This window comes from Phodopus roborovskii, unplaced genomic scaffold (assembly GCF_943737965.1).
Source record: "Phodopus roborovskii unplaced genomic scaffold, PHOROB, whole genome shotgun sequence".
NCBI classification, from domain to species: Eukaryota; Metazoa; Chordata; class Mammalia; order Rodentia; family Cricetidae; genus Phodopus; species Phodopus roborovskii.
The window spans coordinates 17,826,929-17,847,065 of record NW_026126416.1 but is presented as its reverse complement, the minus strand read 5'-3'; the positions used below and the strand labels follow the sequence as shown (position 1 = coordinate 17,847,065).

Here is a 20,137-nt window from a genome sequence, read left to right as displayed (position 1 = left end):
GGCTGACACGGCTCTGGGACCAGGTTGGTGAGAAAACTTCTCATAACAGATGAGATGAGATAAAAAGTTTTGAATTTATTGGAGTAACACAAGCTTTATATTATTTGATAGAAAAGACTAATATTTTTTTCATTTAAATATTACTGAATATGGTACTATTTTTAATTGGTAATACTACGTTGACATTTCATTGTCATCCAAAGTCCATAGTCGACTTTCAGTGGTGAATATTTTATGGGTTTCAGACAATTCCTGTGCAATGCTGTATTTTATGGTATCATACAAATAGTTTCAAGTGTTTATAAATCCCTTTAATTTATAATGGAACATTAAAATATATGTGTACAATCCAATTTAACACATCTTTATTGATTCCGCATTATATATTAATTATATGGCTTTAATAAGCAACAGTTACAATGGTGTGAACTTTGTTTTCTCTTTTTTCATCAACAATTTATTTCTTGTACTTGGTTCTTCTTAGAAGATGTAGCTCTTGTTCAGTTATGAGGACAGTTTTTAAAGGATAATGGACTATTGGCTAGTTTAATGAATGGAGTAGAATGACAGAATACGTCAAAATTTCAGGAAGCGTATGTTCAGAGTTAGAAAGGTTCTTCACAGCACCATCTAAACTGTTGAACACAATCTCCTCAAAACTAACTGAAACACAGTGTTTCTCTATTCAAGAAAGCACACAGACCAGCTCACTTATCAGCTAACTGAAATTCAAAAAAGAAATCCAAATTCAACACCCCAGATTCATGATAAAATGTAAGTATTTAAATGCATTTATTCAGGTTGGACCCTTGTACAAGATTCTAAGTTCTTCCTGAAAGTAGAAAGCACAAATGAAGCCTGAGGAGGAGTCGTGCTTTATATTCTTGCTCTCACATCCCTTAGTACTCTTCCACTTGCCAATACACTTGACACAGTAGGTGTGGTTACAGTTGGAGAGGATCCCAAAACGATTCTGGGTGGGACTGGCTTTCTCACAGACTACCTACATGCAGATCCTACACACCAGATCCTTACTGTGCTACATGGCAAAAGAAAGCTCCACATCCTTTTCAAGACTTTGTTTGGTATGGCATCTGAGCAGCATCCATCAGGTGTAGGGTCTGCAACCCACATGTCACAGGAGTCTCCATGGTGATACACTCCCCACTGCAGCACAGAGTCAAAACTGCTTTGTCTCCACAGATACTGGCTCCTTCTCTGACTGTGCTTTGGTTAACTGAGCTCTGCAGGCACTTCAGTGCAAGGTTTGGAGGAAGGGACAATTTTGCCACAACTTAAGGGTGCCCAGAAAGACACAATGGCATTCACCCAGAGCTCTTAACTTAATCCATCAGTTGGAATGTTCTGGCTTCTTGATTCATCATCACCTGGAGTCATTGCAGAGAGTAATCCAAATCCAGAGGAGAGACTTGAGGAAGCAGCAAGGGATGGTTTTGCATTCAGTTCTGTAGAAGTAAATTATTCCTGTCTTGATGACTTACTGTATTGTTGGAATCTTAAAATCAGGTAGAATGAATGACTTCAAGTTACTCCACCCAATAGTGTCAAGAAGCCAGGGGTTCATACATGACCTGCTTTGAAGTCACTTTGGAAGGACTCTGCTGAATTGGGAAGTGTATGTTTATGTCATTCATACTCTGAATTCATGAAGGACAGTTTATATTGCCAAATTGAAAAAAATATAATGGATGCTTCAAGTTGTAAATCAGATTTTCTTGGTGCCAAAGTATATAAGTTCATTTAGATTTGATGGAATGTTGAAAAACTGCTTGAAAAGGGAAAAATATATCGAAGAGCAGATTAACAGGCTCAAAAGTCCATTTTCTTTTGGTCTTTTCATTATCTGCAATGATCTTGACAACTTGCTATCATACTAAACAGTGTTCTGAATTTTTTTTCCCATTGTAATTACATATATTACTATCTGGGATTTAGTTTGAAATGGCTCTGCTAGAGAATTTCATTAACAAGATTATAAAGGTAGAAATTCATTTTACTCTCAAAATTAAATAGGTCAAATTTGTTGTAACTCTAGGTTAAATGATAATTGTATAAGAGACCCAAAATATGGCTATCTTGATGTTTTGTTAAATATAGCTGCTCTCAAAATCACTATACAATCTACAACTAGAGCTGTTGCTAGGGCTCTCAATGCTCTGGTGATTTACTATTGCTTAAAGTACAGATAATATTTCCCAGAACTGTAATGCACTTCTCAGAATTTACACACCTTATTTCATTTTTCAACTCATTGCAAAAACTTGCACATCTGACAGACCTAGCTGCAAGAGAGGCCTATGAAAAAAAATCATTTCGGGCAACTACACGATACCAAAAATGGATGCACTATTTTTGAAAAAGTATAAAAAGACAATTATATTTTTATGAGTCCAAAAATGTAAATTTCTAATAATCTAAAATATTATTAGCTCCTAACAAACTTTTAGCTTAAAACAAACACATTCTGATGGATGGGAAAATAAAGTTTTCTGTACTGTCCCTCTGTGCTGTCCCTCTGAACTCATACTTCATTTAAAAATTGTATCAATTCAAATAAATATGGCTAAGAAGTAAAAATGTTGCTCAGAAATAACATGGCCCTCTTGCAGATGAGTGATGTAGGTGTAGCATATAGTTGTTAAGATACAGAAATTCGTCTCTTTTAAGGAATTATTTTCTATAGTAGATATATTATGTAGATATTTGACGTGTGTGGGTAGAGATGAGAATGTAGGGAAAACTTGTCAAACACACAATTAATTGTATAAGTGTTTATTCTCATTGGTGTGGCCTCCAGCTCAAGTATTTGTTTGGTTACTGAATCTCACATACTATTTAAGTGAGAATGATGTGATAAACATTTTCAAGTCCTACAAAAATATAGGGGGAAAGGCCATTTTTGGAAGACAATAGGAGAGATATGTTTAAGGTCATGTTTTGTATTGCCGCTGCAAAAAAGAAAGAAAAGGAAAAAGAAACCCCCAGGAGAAATATACTGTTGGCATTGTTTTTACTTAGAAATTCATAAGCAGATTTCATGGTTAAAAATAAAAGCATAGGTCTCTTAAGAAATATGGGTAGAAACAAAAAGATCTGTGAACCTTCTCGGGTGATTGTGATGGAAAATCAGAGGCACAGCTTTTTCGGGTTGATTGGCCAGGCTTCCTGGGAACCAGAAATGGAATCCATCTGGACATTTGCTAAAGGATACCAGATGGAGCCATACCATGTGACTTGAACAGTTCTCCCTGCCATAATGTACCAATAGTGTTCCTTGGAAGAATATTACTGCAGACCCAAGGAACCATTTTTTTTCTCTTATGATTTAGCTCCAGACTTGTTATGCCTTGGCTTCCTCATAAGAGGAGAAGTTTCTTAAATATTCTCATTTCTCTCCATTTTTAAAGTTTAAAATTTAGAGTAGAAGAAGAAAATGGTTAGCATGATCTCATATTTGAGAAGCTTCTGGAAGAATCCATTAAAGATTCATTTGCAGGCACCATGTATGTTGATGACTAGCAACAATAACCATCCTCATGTAAATCACACCAAACAATTCAAAGGACCTAATAACTACAACACATTAATTACCATTTGTGAAATATAAAACTATCCTCACCATGTCCACTGTCTTCTTTCACAAATGATTGTGAAACCCTCTCTATACTTTTAGCAGTCCTTAGGACCTAGTTAATATTCTTCCTTCTCTGTAATTCTGATTTTCTTATCTGGTTTTGTTCTTATCTTTAATATCGGCATTGTTCTTGTTCCCTACACAGTCATCTCTGTCTAGTGTTATTCACTTGCTAAATAGATTCACCTATATTCCTCTTGTCTGTATTTCAAAATTTGTTCCCTGAAAGTTTTAGGAAATAATCTCTTTACTGTTTCCTCTAAGAAGTTTATTTCAAGTCCAGCTCCACCCTCACTTCATTATTTCTCTTTCCTTCTAAACTTCCCTCCAATACTAAGCAAGAGTAGCATGCTAAGTTTGTCAATTCTTTTGATAAAGTTAAGATTTCTTTAGTAATTTCACAAGGCAGCCTGTGGAATTACACAACTAAATTCTCATGTCAGAAATGCACAGTATAATACTATGTAAGTTAAGTCACAAGCCGTAGTCAGTCACAGGTAATGCAGAAAGGGAAAGAAGCATATTAGAGAAATATTTAGAATGTATTTTCAGACTTTCTTGAAGTTTAAATATAAAGAAGGAACAGTCAAAGATAATTTTAGGGTTTCTATCTTGGAGCATCTGGAAGATGTGGTTTAACAGGATGTAGCTTATAGGGAGGATATAGTACATGTTGGTGGATTCTATTTTTCCCCTCCTGCTGAGGAGTTTTGCTTACTCTGTATTAAGCTTGATGCCACTGTAGCAGGTTCTAAGACAAATTTTGTGCAAAGCATTGTTTTGGTGAAGAAAATGTGCAAAATAAGAACAAAAAAGAAAATGAACACCAATTCAATATATACGAAGAGAAACCAGTGTTCATTCTAATGGGGAACTCCAGAAAATAGATATGAACAAGCTTTTGAGTTCTCTAGCCTGGTGGTAATGAATATGGGAAATTTACATACTAAATCATAACCTTTAATATTTGAATAATTGCTTATGGGAAATAGCTTGAGTCACTTCTCATCTGTTCTGTGTTTTAATCAATGTAACTCTAGAAACCAGAGAAATAGTCAGGCTTTCTCAGAAAAAAATGGGAGAGAGGATGGGAGCACTGCAGATGTCAATGCTGAATGGATATTGATAAATCATGTACAGTGTCTACTGTTCTTCAATTCTTGCCCTGAACAGTTGGTGTGTGTGTGTGTTTGTGTGTGTGTGTGTGTGTGTTTGTGTGTGTGTGTGTGTGTGTGTGTGTGTGGTGTATATATGTGTCTGTCTCTACAGAAGTGGTATGTATGTGTTCATGCTAACATGTATGTGTGGATACATACATTCACAGATGCACATGTCAGAGGGGAGTGTCAAAGATCTTGCTCTATCAGTTGAGACAATCTCTCACTGAACATGAGTCTGCCATTTTCAATTTGGTTGGTGGCCACTAAGGCACCATCATCTTCCCATCACTGACCTTACCCATAGGAACTGGGTTTACAGGTATGCATGGCATATCAGCTTTTTAAAGGGTGCTGAAGTGGACAGTGAGGTTGTCATGCTGGTACAGGAAGTAGTCTTGCTAACTTAGCCATCTACTAGTGCCCAACAACTTTAACCATTTCTCTAAGTTTATTTATTTTATCTAATCCTTTTCTAATTTTTCACTTCAGATTCATATCCTAGTCCATTTTAATTTCCTTATTTTAATTAAACCATTGATCTATATGTTCTTTGGCTTCCAAATAGAAATAGTACTCTCTGTATCATACTGTACCCATAACTTCATGGATAATTACAATGAGACAAGAAAAAAATAAATTGTGAAATCCTACCAGATTATGTGCCTGTTTTGAAGAATATGGGCTAACAGTCCACTATTTTCAGTACAGGTCATGATGAAATGTCACTATAAATAATATTAGCTAAAATGTATTCCCCAGTGTTTTGTTCTTAAGTTAAAAACACGACTAGATGAATTTATAAAGGGTCCAAATGGCAAATTACTCCTTACTTTCATTAGTGACTCCTGTGATGGAGTGGAGTACACATTTGACAACATTTGCTCATACTGCCAAGTTGGCAGTAACTGCCAGCACTTTGGAAAGCTGAATACATCTTATACATCATATACAGCTGGGCAAGGATTAGATACTCCATAACTATTTGGTGATTGATGTGTTCAAATCTACAATCTTTGTAGGCATTCTTCCCAGATCCTGTGTCAAACCTTTCTATTCTCTTGAGTTCCAATTCTGACACCCCCCCCCATGCTTTATATTTAACCTCATGTCCAAGTTCTTTAACTTCAAAGACATGGTTTTGGCTCCTTCCTCCTTCTGTATGTTGTACTTTCTCCACCAAAGGACTTTGTAATGAGTCTTTTCTTTCTAAGACTCACTCTTCTCTTTCCATCCATCCTCTGCACTGAGTATTTTCTTACCATTTCCTCATTTTACTGAATGGAAACATGCCCATCATGTGGATACTTGAACATTAACATTTATCTTATAAACACACATTCCTCAGATTATACAGGCATGATATAAGTCATGCCTATATATGCCAGCCCCTTAGCACATGCTGCAGGTCTGAACATGGGAGAACTACAGCCACTCTACATAAGGTGACCAAATGTTTAACAAATGACAGCAAGGCATCACTTTGCAATTTCGCTCTTTACTCCAACACCTAACAGATTTCCACCACTTGCTCTTTTTTTCAATTTTAAAAACTTTTATTGGTTCTTTGAGGATTTCACATTATGCATCCCAATTCCACCCATCCCCCACATCTGCTCTCCATTTTTTCAACCCTTGCATCTTCTCCCCCCTAAAAAAACCAAATTTAAAAGAAAAACCAAAAACCAAACAAAACAAAGAAACATAACCCCAAAACGGCAGGAAGGAAGGAAAAGAGGAGAGAGAGAGAGACAGAGAGATAACAAAGGAAGGAAGGACGAAAAACAAATGAAAGAATAATAATCTTGTTGTGGAAGCTATAGTAAGGCCTGCTTAATCACACAGTTTTACCCTTAAGTCTACTCATCTTTGCTTGGGAGTGTTCATTGCTAGAAGTCATTAGTCTGGCTCGAGGCCTCTGGCTTCTGGCTATGCCATGGATGATAGGCTCTCACAGGGGCTCCTCTTGGAAATCCTGTTGTCTGTGTCATGGAGATCCTATTATTTTGGATCTGTAGGTTTGTCCCATTCCCATGCTCCAATGGTTCATAAATTTGATAGACGTTAGGGTGAGCTAACTTGTAGCTCTGGTTCTGGGACTGGGCAGCTGGGCTGATAAGCCTGCCAGTTTTCCCTCTTCTTTACTATATGGATGAGCTTTCCAGCAATGTCTTGGTTAGTTCATGCAATGCAGCCTACAGTAAGGAGAAGGGCCAGTTCTCCTGCTTTTGGGTCCTTGGGTAAAGCTCACCCCCACCAAGCTCCATTTTCTTGTCCATGTAAGGTATAGGGCCTTTCTCCTGATAACTATGGTGGCATATGAGGAGGGGCAGGTGTGATGAACTCTCCTGCTCTCAGGCACTCAAGGGGTGTCTCATCTTTGCTACCACCACATAACAGGCTTAGTTCTAGAATGCTGTCATGGTGGGGTGCAGGTTCTGTTCTTCTGTGTGCTACAGCTAGTGAGGGGCAGGTCTAGCTCTCCCACTCATGTGAGCCTTGGGACAGGTCTCTTGCATGTTGAAGGTAGTAAGGGGGCATCTTTTCCTCACCCATGCCATTACATAACAGATAAAGGATAGGATGGGGTCAGGTCTGCTGCTCTTAAACAATTAGGGCTGGGTCACCTGCATCCCATACAACAGAGTCACCTGTAGTGTGCTGCCTATGTGAAGTGCACACCAGAGGTAGAACTTGGGGCTAACTTAACTGATTATAGGGGCTAGGTCTCTGCTGCAGTATCCAGTAAAAGGCAGGGCCAGCTATCCCAAGGCCAGTGAGGGTTGGATCCATCTCAACAGGGCCCTTAGATTTCAACAGGCATGATTCCTATGAACCCTTTTGGTAACACAGGCCATGGACATCAACACAGACCCCAGCTACAACAGGACCACAGATCCAGGCATGGCCCTTTGCAACAGTTCAGTCCAGATGTTACCATGGTCCTCATGGTAGCACAGACCACCCAGAGCAGTATAGCCCTGGCAGCATGGCCCTCAGACACCAACATGGTACCAGGTGGCTGACCAGAAGCTGAGCATCTGTAGAAGTCAACCATTTCTTTTATCCTACAGAATGATTTTAATTGGCTTTTTTTTTTCTTTTTTGGTGTGCAAATTCTTTTGCCTGATACACATTTTGGCTGGGCAGCAGGATTTCAAATCATGTAAATGCAAAGTCTAGATCAAATGTGAGCCCTCCCTCTTCCTTGCATATTCCTCTTTTATCCCGTATGAAACTCACACTTTGTTGAAAATTAGACAGCTTGTTATTTCTCTACTTGTCTTGAACTTTCCTATATCCTTGCCTTTGCTTATGCAGGGTGATTACAAACGTTGCATTTTGTGTATCCTTTCTTAAGTCCAACAATGACAGCTATCTTTTTTATAATCTGTTCAGAAGACCTTCAAATAGAAAACAAATCTAGCCATATTACAACATATGAATTTTATAATTTTCCTAAGTACAAGTTATGTGAGTGTGGGACATCTTCACATATGTGTGTGGCCAATGGAAACATTTGTGGATTTATAAAATCATATAGCATGAAGGACACTTCATGACCTCTAGTCCATACAACTGACCAGAAGTCGCCACTACAGTGCAGTTGGTTGAAGGTCGTCTGGAGATATGGAGCTCTGAGGCAAGGAAGAAAGAACATGAACAGAGGTAGTAGGTATTTGCAGTTAGAGACATTGCTGTATTTTATATATGCTCGTTCTTGAGAATTAGAGGCCTATTCCCAGAACATGGGCAGAGGAAGCAGCAAGCTCCTGTATACCTTTATGACAACCTCACATGCTCACTGGTCCATCTGGGGCTCAAGTGCACTGGAGGTCAAGGGTATCAAAAGGTGGTAGAGGAAAAGAGATCTTCCTCAATTAGTCCACAGATGATTGCAGAATGGAATTTTCTATATGTTCTAAATTAAGGAATAAGTTAAAACATATTACCAAAGAAAGGGTTCTGACTGCAAAGCTGAGTGTTCACCAGATCAACAAGTATTCAGAAGAATGAGACAAGATAACAACAAACCACTTGCTTTCTGTTTTGTGCTTAACATAGTTCATCAGGACAGAGATTTTTGCTGAAACTGAAGCTCACTAATTGCCTATACTAGCTGAAGCCCCCATGATAAATTTGTACCTTGTCTCCACTTCTGCTTAGGCCTGAGGTTCCAGACTGTCTACATGGGTTCTGTGGATGCAAACTCAGCTTCTCATGCTTGCATGGCTGGCACTTCACAGACAGACTTCTCTCCAGAACATTGACTTTTTATTTTTGAAATGTGAAGCCAAGGTAAAAACATGTATTATGAGTTTCTTACATCAAATAGTATTCACATAAGTAGCACTTGTTTCAGCACAAACATTATTGTATATGTTATACCTATATAATCACTTCATTATTTTCTTCTTAAAGATGAGAAATCATAGATATGTTAATATGCCCAAAGCCAGTGACAGGCTGAGTTATCATATCATACACAATTTTGTTCTACAGTTTTCCCACTTAATGTAGCTCTTCTCCAAACTTCACCAGGATAGGAAGTTAAATATGGCATGGAGAAGTGTGTTAGTTTGTGCTTTGCTTGCCTCTGCTGTATAAAGCTCTGGGTTCCATCCCCAGCACTGCACAACACTGGATATGGTGGTGATCCTGTAACCCTAGCATTGGGATGGTGGAGAGAGGAAGATCAAAAGTTCAGAGTTATCTTTGGCTATAATATTTAGTTCAACTTCAGCCTGGAATACAGGAGACCTTGCCTCAAAAATAAATAAGTCACTAGGTGTTGGTGGTGCATGCCTATAATCCCAGAACTCCAGAGGCAGAGACAAGCAGATCTCTATGGGTTCGACGCCAACCTGGACTACAGGGTGAGTTCCTAAACAGGCTTCAAAGCAATACAGAAAAACCCTGTCTCCCAAAAAAGAAAAATAAATGAGTAAAATAAAAAATAAGTAAATATTAAAAGAAAAATTGGAAGGAAGAAAGAAAAGAAAAAAGAAATATATTAAACACAATAAAGAACTTTGGGTTCATGGGAGAAGCTAGCATTCCCCTTTTACTATGTTTGAGATACTCTACAAAGGCAGAATATTTGAACATAGAATGCATATGTAAACTATTCTTTTAAAATAACATGTGAAGTCTGTTTGGACTAATGTTTTGCCATCCATATGAGATACTTTATGAAAAAGCATACTGTGTTTTTTCCTTTATTCTTGGTAAATAAATTAACATCTGTTATCCCAAATAGAGCTAAGTCAGCCATGACTCCTCCCAACAAATATGTTCTGGAATATTTTTAAATTACTAAATTACATTTATTTTTGAAAAATTCTGAAAACTAGAATAAGCAGCTGGAAATACCTCCAGGACTCTGATTTCGCTTTACCCCTCAGCAGGAATAGAATCCCCTAGTCTCGCCACTGCCCAGGGAACATTCCTAACCACAAATCCAGGACAGTTGTCCTTCATACAATACTGAGATTGTCTATTTTTGTTCTTGGACACTTTCCATCTTTGGTGGCCTCTTTTCAAACCCAAGACTGAATTGTAAGCAAAAGATAAAGAAATTTTTAGCATGAAAATATGCATATATGTCTGTTATTCATTAATTAGACAAAATTGGTAGATTAAGTAAACAAAACTATACAACTCAAGTAATACAACTTTAATACTTTGTGCCTCTAACCTAAATATTATCTTAGACAAGTACCTTAAAAATTATCAGATACTGTAGATAGTAGACACTGAAGAAACTATTAGTTTTCAAGTGTAATATGACAAATATGCTGTGATTATACCATAAATAGATTGGAAGTAAATGAATCCAGAAATTACAGACATCACACATAGAAAAATGATAGCCTCTTACAGAGCGAATTTTACTAAAAATCAAAGCCTTAGAATTAGAATAATTAATTAATAACAGTGAAAATACCAACTATAAGACCATATAGAAACACCTTAAATTGGTACTCAGAGTCCAATTCACATGATAAAAATCTACAAATAAGATAGAATATATAAATGTATAATATCCAAGTCAGGAGGTCAAAATATCATAAAACTATTATAAAATAACAAAAAGAAGTATCCCATGGTAATAAAATTTTAAATTAACATCTTTAATAAATTTGAATTTCCAGACAAAATTTGATATAGAAAAAATACAAACTTGACAATTTTCAAATCTGAACTTTCCATGAGAGACAGAAATAAAGAGAGAACAGGGAAAGACAGGTATAAAAAGACAGAGAAAGTTAGCTGACTTATAGGGAAAAGTAGAAAGAAACACAATGTTTTAAAAATTACAACAGGAAAATAATCACAAGTTGGGAGGCAACTTCAAAGAATTTTGTTTCACTTGTACCTCATGATAAATTTTTAAAAATGGAGAATGTTCTAATTTTCTTCAAAGTAATCGTCAAAATTAAAATTCCCCTGACATCTTCTACCAGACCCCCAAGAGTCCCAGGGACACTGCTTACACCACGCAATGCCAAAGGTCAGATAGTTCCGTGCCAATGGAACTAGGGTTTCCTGGACAGATTGCAGAAACGTTTCGCTGATTTAATAAAGTTATAATCTTTTTAGTGGACAGACTATTGGTTTATCATTTCTAATGAATTAAATAAGTAATTATTTATTTTTATTTTTATTTTTTAATTTGTTTAATTTAGAAACAATCTTATTCTACATATCAAACCAAGTTCCCCCTTGCTCCTATCCTCCCATGCCCCCCACCAACCTCTCCAATTTAAATTACAAACAGAGATGGCACCACATCCACTCATTGGTATCTATCCTAGGAATAGATTCCAGAATTCTACCTTCATGTGACATATTTCCCCCTTCTGCTAGATGTACAGAAATATTGACAAAAATGCATTTATTTAAGTCATGCACTAGTCTTTTATGCCTTATATAATAAACCTTCTATCAAGAAAATTAGTTTATTCTCACCTCATGTAGCTACCATATTGTGTATTATGAACACTTAAGATACACATTTAACAAGCTTTAAATTTGCCACACATGTTTACAGACATTTGCCATTGGTGATTATAAAATTAGTTTATGCCCTTTATGTATCAGCTTCTATTTCTTCTGTATATTACCTAGCTCCTAAACATCACCATTCTCTCTGTTTCCCTCAATTCAGCATTTGTAAGTAATACTTATATACAGAATCATATGATAGTTGTCTTCCTTTGTCTCCCTTGTTTTTATGGGATGTCCATGCTATTCAATGATCTTTCACTCATATGTATCTATGAGATCATTTTTATTTTTTGCTCCTATATATCTCAAGGGCAACTTTGTTGCTTGACAGACATATCACGGCAAACCCTTAGTAGTAAGAAAATCTGGTTAATGTAGTTTTAGCTTCACAGCCATGCTAACGTACATTTCATGAACTGATGATATGTCATGAATTCTTTGTTAGCAGTCTAAGAACAGTTAAACTCTGAAATAAAAATCATCTCTTTAGAAATATTTGCTATTTGACACAGTATTCTTATGTCTGTTGAACCTAATCACAATCAGCTTATATGTATTATTTAGTTCACTGTTTTCCCTCTTTTATTGAAAATAAATTCTTTTTTAATATGATATATCCCTATTACAGTTTCCTCTCTCTCTATTCTTCCCAGTTCCTTCCCATCTCCCCTCCCACCTAGATCCACTCCCTTTCTGTGTCTTTTAAACACAGCATAACAGTATAACAACACAGCATAACAAACTAAAATGTAATAAGATAAAACAGACCATCACATTAAAGTTGGATGAAGCAAACAAAGAAGGAAACAAGCCCAAGAGCAGACACAAGAGTCACAGACACTCACTCAGGAGTCCCTGCAAAACACTAAACTGGAAGCCATGAAATATATGCAGAGGACCTGGGTCGACCCATGTAGTTCCTGTGCAGCTGCCTCAGTCTCTGTGAGCTCATATGACCCTTGCTCAGTTGATTTAGAGGGTTTTGGTCATGTGGTGTCTTCCATTCCCTCTGGATCTTATGCTATTTCTGCCTCCTCTTCTAGGTGTTTCTATAAGCTCTGAGGGGAGAAATTTGATGAAGACATCACATCATTTACAGTGAGTTTTCCAAGGTCTCTCTCTCTTTCTGTTCCCCCACACTCTGTATGTGTGTGTGTGTGAGAGAGAGAGAGAGAGAGAGAGAAAGAGAGAGAGAGAGAGATGTCTGTCTATGAGTCTCTGTATTGGTTTCCATCAGTTGCACAAGGAAGCTTCTCTGATGGTGGCTGAATAAGGCACTGATGTGTGAATACAGCAGACTATCACTAGGAGTCATTTTATCACTACTGTTTTAAGAGCAGTAGTATTTGGTTTTAGTCTTGGTCACTGGGCTATCTACTCTCTAGTTTTTGGTCACCAAAACAGCATCAGGGTATAGATTTTATCTTGAGGCATGGACCTTAAATACAATCAGATATCAGTTACTCCCACAAAAAAAAAAATGGCTTTGGTCATTATTTTAATAAGTAATTTCATTGTTTTTATAAAAGTCTTGGTGTATGGAAAATTGGAAAAAACTACTGTGAACTATGGTTTGAAAGTTGTTTTGCAAAATATCATCTGATAAGCTAGAAAGAGGTGGAAATGGATTTCGAGTAAATCACTGTGTATGTGCTGTATGTGATGACAGACAAGACAAGACATTCCCACCTAAGTAAGGATGTACATATCTATGACATGAGATAGTATACAGAAGAGGAAAATAGTACAAATATTTACTCCAAAATTGCACCAAAACTTAAAATATCAATAATGATGAAATAATGTCATAAAATATAATTGTTAACACCAGATAAAATATCATTGAGAAACAGAATAAACATATTTTAGTAATAATAAAATGTATTCTACCTATAAGGGGTCATAGAGAGCTTCTTTTTGTCGACAGTGGTTTTTAAGTTTTTAATTAAAATATAATTATATCATTTCTCCCTCCCATTTTTTTCATCCAACACTCATATACCTCCCCTTTACTCTTTCTTGAAATTATGGCCCCCTTTCTTAAGCTGTTATTATCTATGCACAATTGGTGCATCTACAAAAAATACCTGGACCTTAATGCTCAAGTAACTTCAAATGGGAATTGAAAAGCTGTAAGAGTCAGAGGAATGTATCTCAGAATGATAGGGAGGCTTCATGTCTAAACAGGTGCTGAAAATGTTCACCACTGATACCAAGGCTAGCATGGAAGGGGCAATGTCATGCTCTACACAGCTCAGAGACTAATCTGATGAGGGAATAAAGACAGGACAGACACACAGGCACAGGTACAGACAAGCTCGGATCAGGTCTGCCATGTGCACTCTGCTGGAGGACAATGACTGCACAACTCAGAAACTCTGAGTTTATTTATACACCTGAATCAAGGAAGCAGATTCACTATCTGTAGCTGAATGAAGAGGCAGGCTAGAGGCAGGTTGAACTAACCTTGGTAGAAGGTCTCAGGCTGTAGTGGTCCAAGAGGAAGAGACTGTAGCTGATTATCATTTCTACAACACTGTCAACATTTGCACTCAGATTCGAGAAAGGCTTTGTCATCTCTCTGAACCTTGTCCAGGGAAGGTCTTGTCACTCCCATGGGCCTGATCCATTAGAGTCCTTGACATAATTGTGCTCATGTAGCCATACACATTCACTCAGAATTTCACCAGTTCTTTACACATTCACTCAGGATTCCCTTTTTTTCTAATAGCTCCTCAGTTCCTCTCAGGGAAATGACAGATGGCCCCTTTCATAAAGAACTAAAGGCAACTAAGCATACTGAGAACAGGAGAGAGTCCTCCCCAGGATGAGTCTCCTAGTTGACTATGAAAAGTCAAATGGTCAGCCCTAAAATCAGAATGAAAATTTTAAATTCATGATTTCATTTGTAATTACATATGGTGGCCTAGTCTTCATGACAGCTCCAGAACACATACTCCCTCTTTTGTGAAGTCCTCTCTCCTATTAAGGAGGATTGACTTGAATACTGGCAAAGTCATTGTATATACATTTTAAGGTTAGTTCATAAAATATTGCAGCTTCCCTATTGCTCTCCTGAATTATGGCTCTAAGAGGAGTCAGATACCTGTTTTTCAGATACTCTCATAGCCCTGTGAGAATGCCCAACAGCTGGTATCAACTTGCTGGTCAAGTATTCAGCCATCTTGGATGCAAGTCTTCTAACCCAGTCTATCCTGCTCCTAATTGACTCAACATTGTGAGAGACTCAAACTGGAACTGACTGGCAAAAGCCTCAAAATTCTTCACACATCACAATTAAACACTGTGAATTCTTGGTTTTCTTGTGTAGAATTGGAAGTAATTTGTTGAATAGTAATATCCATATTTTATTAGGTAATTTTGAACCTCTTAAATATGAATTATATATTATCAAATATGATACATATTTTACATATTTTATTAAATAACATTGTTAAATGAATAAACTTCCAATACCATAGTTAATTTTTTATTTTACAGATTATAGTTACACATTTAATTTTACAAAATTATAAACATTGTCTCCTTGATTTCTTTATTACAAAAAAGAGATATTATTCTAACTTAATAAGGGAGATAAGGAGATATTTTCCTTAAACATTTGGAATATGAAAATTATCCAGACTATGACAAGAAACAGATAACATTATGGTTTTCATTTTGACTTGACTATTTAAATATACCTAGAGCAACATTTTGTTTTTCATTTTTACTTTTACATCTCATTTCAGTTTTTGAAAGGCATGCAAGATAAAGGATTATAGAGGATTATCTAAAGGAAAAAGAACTGAAGGAGACACCCTATGGTTATGTGCCATGTGCAGACTTGGGAGAGAGCAACAACTTTCGCTTAACTGCAGTCAATGAGTGGATCTTTCCTATTTGGGTCCTAAGGATGTGTGTTCAGGTTTTGTTTAGCAGACCCAGAAAACTCAGCTACCTCCCATCCTGTCACTCATCTTACTGCTGATGTATGTCTTGATTTAGGACTTTAGCCTCATAGCAGTACCAACCTTTCTAGCTGTCTTATGGTTCTGTTTTGAATTTGGGAAGTATCTAGTTTATTTCAAATACATGTGTGAAAGTCAATCTCACTTTGGATAGTCTCCCTCATGAATAGCCCAAAGTTGGGAGATTTTTAAACTCTAATCTTCAAAATCTTAAAATCTTTTCTCTTTTGTCCTGTGATGCAGCCTACTGATGGGTATGAAATTTTCTCCACATTGCTTCCCTCAAAAGCAGAAGGATAAAATATGGCAAATACAGAATTGGGATATTTAATGATCACCTTAGAAGTTAATCTGCCACTGATATATTAGTCTCAAATTCGTTTTTGTTCAATGATTTTTTTTTTTTTGCTGTATGACAGTTACACGAATGTGCACATTTTTAGCAATACAAGAAATGCCACCTCCTTTTAGATATCTAATATTGCAAGGAAAATGTCTTGTATCTTTTACTATAATAGAGTACCTGAAACTGAGTAATTTATAAAATAGTTCTTGGAGTTTGTCATTGTTATTCTTGTTTTGTTGTTGCCTTAAGGCTATAAATTCAGGTATGCCTAACATTTGACAACTGAAGGTGGTGAGAGTTTTGTGTTCAAATTGATAGTTGGAAATGGATGCTATAATGTCATAGCAATGAGGAAAGTAACTATACAGATAACTGATGCCAAGATATTTGTTTTTTTCCATCACAAACCATTTAGAACTGGTTTCTGAAAATAAATGTAGAACAGTTTGTAACTTCAGACTAGAGAAGCACTAGAATGGTTTAAGCAGAATGGGAATCTGAACAATAAAGATGGGATTAAAATTTTAGGACATGGAAAAAATTCTACTAAGAAATGGGCCAACACTACTTAGAAATATGTTCACTCTTTGAAATGTTTAATAAGGCTGAATTATAAAAATGCATTTTGGGGGAATTTGTTTGGTAGAAGACATTTTTCAGCCTCAAAATTTACAGTCTTTAGCATTGTTGTTTCTTGCTTCTTAAATGCATATTTGTAATATAAAGAGAGATGCAAAAAGTAAAGCAAAAGGTTGTAAACAGTGTGAAGTTTTGAACATGCATGTGTGTAAAGTTGTAAAAAGAGTCATGGGAGACAGTAAACTAAATTCTTTAATAAGAAGCTGAGGCCTTTACAATGAGATAATAGATTTGGTGCATTAAGGGCAAGACTTTGTCTACCTAATGTACTAGAGTATAAAAATGTAAACTCATGTGAAACTTTCATTTGAAAATAAAGCACCACTTCAGCTCAAACACAACTGCCTAGGAGAGACTTTTCTATGATTCTGCCACACAGACACTCTAAGGCCACCAAAGCCTTAGTCCAAAAGGGTAAGGCTACACCTCAAGCTGACAATAGTTTGGCATCATCCATGTGATACTTTTCTTCATCACTCAGAAAAAAAAAATTCCCATGAGTCGAGTTACTATGTACCAGGGTCAGATTCCCTGCACAGAGATCTCAAGCAAGTGGTACATGGAGGTTTGAGTGTGAAACCTAAGTTGAAATGGAGACTCTAGCATATTAGTCATGCCATGAACATGGAATGTCTTTCCAGAAATGTTGCACATATCAAGTATACCGTTCCAAGAAAGAGGCCATGTGTACTACATATACTGAGGTCATGGAGGTGATGCTCCGAGCCTGTTGTGGTTCACATGATGTTATCACCTGCAACATATGAAGCTATAAGAATTCCTGTTTGCTTGACTGGGTTTAGTCTAATCTTCCTTTGATATCTCTCCATTATTCTCCTTTAGAAAGGAAATATTTATTCTATGCGATTGTGTATTGGCAGTGTGTAATGTGCCTTTATGATTGTATGAGTGCATATCACCAAGAAATTGCCTTGGGAATTTTGGAGAGTATTGATCCAGATTTTCAATATTTTTTAAGATTATGGGGCTTCTAGAAGTTGTGACTAAATGTGTTTTTCCTTTTTACTGATCAATTTTATCATTTGATAATTTCATACACATATGTAATACGTTCTGATTGTCTCCCTTATACTCTTTCTTTTTTTTGCTTTTTTTAAATTTCATTTTTTATTTTTATTTTACATACCTTATACTCTTTCTTAGCTACCTTTATTTCTCCTATCAATTCTCTCCCCTTATCCCTTCCAGTCCCTTCACAGAATCATGACATCTGAATTTGTTTCATAATTCTTTTATCTAAACCAGCATCATCTTGGTGTAGGTATTGTTTTTGGAACTATCCACTGGATCCTGGTGAGGACATCAATGCCTACACCCTTGAAGACAATGATTCTTCCTCCCTGAATCTAGCAGTAGAAAATAGTTCAGCCAAGAGGGGTAGGGCCTCTTCAAGCACTAGCTATTTCCCCATCTGTACCTGAATTTTGATGGCCAATTCTTATGCAGATGTTCACAGCTGCTGAAGTTCATGATTGCAATATCAGCATCTTGCCAAGAGGAAGACTTTTTTTCAGTCCTTCTCATTATCACATTCTTGCCAACCCCTCTTCTGTAAAGTTCCCTGAACCTTGGAGAGGGTGGCCCAAATGTTTTCCTTCATTCTGAGCACTCATCCATCACTTATTGAGTGTACAACCATGAATCTTTGCATTCACTATTGTTCACTGAGAAGAGCTTCTCTGATGAAGGCTGAGACTAGCATTTATCTATTGGTGTAAACACATATTTTAGAAGGTAGCTGGACTGTATATAAATTTAGCTAAACAATAGAAATGACTGAATGATTTTTTTATGAGCTGACAATAGCCTATGTGGACAGGAGTACATAATTATGATTAGAATTTACAATGTCCCCTATAAGCCCATATGTTTGAATATCTGATCTCTAGAAGTTTGCATAGATAGCTTTTGGAGGTTGTAGAACCTGGCTGGCAGAGGTGGCTTTTTGAGGGCAGACCTTTGGCAGATATAACCTAGCCCTGCTTCCGGTTCCATCCCCTCAGCTTTCTTGCTGACCATCATGATACCACCAAATACTATCCATCCTGTTGACAAAGACTGAACCATTTCTGTAGCCATGCCTTTCCCAGCATAATGAACAGAAATATCTTGACACCATGGGTCAAAGTTAGCTCTTTCTCTCTCAGATTGCATCTGTCAGGTATTTTTGGCACAGTGTTGATACTGAGTTGTGTCCTATGAGAAGAACTAAATTTCATTGCCTTTTACAAAGGACTTTTTGTTGCAAATATTTTTTCATATAATATATTCTGATCACAGTTTCTCCTCCCTCATCTCCTCCCAGATCCCCTACCTTCCCCACCCATCCAATTCCACACCTTTCAAACTTTAGTAAACAAACAAGTAAAAACATACAAACCTACCAGAATTTAAAAAGAAGAAAAAGCATGAGAAACACACACACACACAAACCACAAAACTGGGAACATTATATAAAAGCAAGAGACCAGTATGGGGAAAAAATTCTTAAACAAAGTAATACGAGAAAAAAAAAAAATCAAAAAGAACCCTCCAAAATACCATTGAATTTCCCAGCTATCAGTCTGGGAGTCCATTAGGTCCCCCTTGTTCAAGTCAGCATTGGACTGACTCAGAACCCCTGAACTTGGGTCTCAGTTAGAAACCTGGGTACTCTAAGGGACTTCTGACAATGAACCAGGATGTATCCCTGGTACATGAAAGAACTTTGGGAGCACATTCCCCATGGAGGGATACTCCCTTAGCCTAGAGGCAGGAGGGAGATCCTAGTCCCTACTCCAAATGATTTGATAGATTTTGATGATCCCTCCTGGAAGTCATCACTCTTCCTATGGAGTTAGGGGATGAAGGGATGGGAGGGGGGTCAGGGGACATGAGAGGAAGGGAGGGAGGAAAAGGAAACTTGGATCAATATGTAAAATAAGAATATATATATGTATATATATACATATATATATACATACATACATACATACATACATATATATCATTGAGTTTGCCTTTTTTTGGTCTTCTACTGCTGGGCATGGATCCTGCCCTTAAGTGTGGTCTATATGGTGAAGTGGGCACAAGCTGTCATCCCAGACTGAGAAGTCATCTCCAATTGACTATTGTTTGTAAAGAAAAACAGTCCTTTTCTCTCCAAGTAGTCTTTCTGGGTATAAAATCTAATGAGACTTTAAATAGATATTTGCTTGTAGAATTAAGGCATCTTTTCTGATGAGTTGCATATTTCAAGACAGTTAATTTTTAATTTATGAACAAATTTAATTTTCAAAAATATTTTTATATATTCTCTTAAGCAACTGATTTAAGAAGAAACAAAATTATCAGAGAA

At 36.8% G+C, this 20,137-nt stretch overlaps 1 pseudogene; it reads right to left on the bottom strand.

The window, feature by feature from the left end:
- Positions 1-796: 796 nt before the first annotated feature.
- LOC127221259 (E3 ubiquitin-protein ligase makorin-1-like) lies at positions 797-18,270 on the bottom strand (annotated as a pseudogene).
- Between the last annotated feature and the right edge of the window lie 1,867 nt (positions 18,271-20,137).